A 2,500-nucleotide genomic window follows, 5' to 3' on the forward strand; every position below is an offset into this window, starting at 1 on the left:
ATATGTTTAAATATATTCGCATATAGACATACATATCTATTAGAATGCACCAAGGTTCCCTCCGCCCGCCGCCCGCACAGCGCCTGCAGCGCGGGCGGCCTCGGCAGCCGAGCCATCGCCGAAGTGTGAAGGCGACGCTCGAGGCGCAAAACAACAAACAAATATTGATAAGAAAAACAAATACAGAGGTGTGTTCGCGCGAGGCCTGAACACGGCAGGTCTGACCTTCCTGAACAATCGGAGAGCGTAAAGGAAAAATAGCAAAACCAACACAATCACCATTGAGCGCCGGGGGAGGCAAACAGTCGTGAATGGCGGCGAGCAGGAGGAAGTGGCGCGGACCACATACCCCGGGGACTGCTCGCCCGGCGCCCATTATTAAAGTTATTTGTTTCGCAGTTTGTTCTAGCTGATGAAGAACAAGAGGCTCACAATGGAGCCCTGGGCGCTTGCCACGATCAAGAATGGTGCCGGCAAATATTTAATCACATTTCACAAAAGGCGCCTTTATCCGGCCTGGCAGCGGGCATGAAATATGCAGGGGAGAGGTAAACACACACAGGGAGGTGAGAGTGCCAGGCAACAAGAGCCACCTGGGGGGATGCCGCGACAGCCTCACCTGGGGAGATCACTTTGGAAAGGGCTTCGTCTGCACACAGCCTGTTTTTCTCTTTTTAATAATAGACAAGAAATTGTTGAGATATATATAGATATAGATACATTTTTAACAGTAAAACTAATCTTTGTAATAACTTTGTTGCTTGCTACGTCCATCTAACTGTGCACCTATTAATTTCCTTACCTACATCACTAAACAAATTTCTTTAATACATAATAACACAAATACCAACCCTTATATTCAATTCTCCTTTCCTTTCTCGCTTCCCATCCACCTCCTCCTCCTCCTCCTCCTCCTCGCTCTACCTCTCTCCCCCACTCATCTTCAGCGTCACTGTACTCTTTATATAGCGCGCTGTGTTTCCTCGAAGGAATACTTGCTCTGCTCGTGTTGGCAGCGTGAAAGAAAGCAGAGGTAACAGATGTGTGGATGAGATAAACAAATTTAATATGGGAGTCTTGGAGGAAGAGAGAAAACGGTGAGGGAGAGGTGGATAGAGTGTGAGGAAAAGGAAGAGAGTGAAGACGGAAGAAAGCGAAGGAGAGAGAGAGGGGGGGGGGAGGATGGGGATGAGCAAGAAAAGCTGGATTTCAATGAGAATATTGCGTATAAATGAAAGAAAGGCGCGGAGAACGAAGGTATGGAATAGAACCTTTTTCTCATATTTTATGGCACACACACACATATATGTATATATATAAATCCCGCCAAAATGTCCAGCCTTGTCATTTGTCGAATAGATGCACATTTTTTTTGTATTTTCCTTACGTGAAAAGTTTCTCGAAGCATTCATTCTTGGCACCCCGTCCCTCCCCCTCCCCCGCTGCACCCCGGCACTTCTCACAAGAAAATGACACATTCCCATTAGACTGGCAGTCGGGAAGAGGGCTTCAGCACAACCCTAAGTCCCAATCCCGGCACAGAATTCCCATTTTCTATGCCGGAGTTGGCCATTGTTCCCGCCCATTGAGGGTTCCGGCGCCTGCATTGCTGCCTACCAACGCGGAACAGTCTGTCACACTTAATGAGAATAGCGCCATCACTCACGCCTCTGTAAGTATGCCAGCGCAGCAGCAGTTGCAGCTTTATTGGGGCGCTGCAATGCCTCTTTAATTAAAGCTCGCTGCCAACCGACGCGGAGGAATTTTTATTTTGAAGACGATCGGGGCGAAAGAAAACGGAAACCAGCTCCGGGCGCAGTATTCCCATAATGAGAGCAAAATAAACAAGTTGTTTATCGCGACAATAACTTTTTGTCTCGGCTCGCTCATCCCGAGAGCGAATAAGTCCTTTCAGATGTTTTCGAGTAGATAACACACGATTCCTGAGGAAGAAAGACGGCATGCTAATGAAGGGAGGCACTAATTGGGGTCATTCTCTTCGCCTGGATAAATCTCCGACTTGGATTACTTTCCCTCGTCAGATGCTACTTAGGGCCTGAGAGTCACTTAGCTTATATCAATTAGGACTAAAGACAAATGAAAAATATTGAGACAGTTATCGTGGAATGACGTAAAACGAAGTAGATGGAGAAAAATAGATTTTTTGTGTGGTTATTTCACTGTAGGGAAGACTATAAAAAACAACAACAACAAAAATAAACGTAAGTGATATAGACACAGCAAGATAGTGATAATAAAATATAAATACATAAATCAAAAATAAATATGAAGATGACCCAAAAATTAACAGAAATTGTAATAAAAATCCAATTAATGTAATTGCAATACACACAATAAGATCAGAAGACGATACTAAATATAACAACAGAAATAAAACAACAATAGTATTAGCAATCACGATAATGTGAATAATGATAGAATAAGAAATAAAAAGATGATTAAAAACAAGGAAAATGTCATAAAGCAAATTCATAATTAA

This window comes from Penaeus vannamei, chromosome 13 (genome assembly GCF_042767895.1).
Source record: "Penaeus vannamei isolate JL-2024 chromosome 13, ASM4276789v1, whole genome shotgun sequence".
In the NCBI taxonomy this organism is placed as follows: domain Eukaryota; kingdom Metazoa; phylum Arthropoda; class Malacostraca; order Decapoda; family Penaeidae; genus Penaeus; species Penaeus vannamei.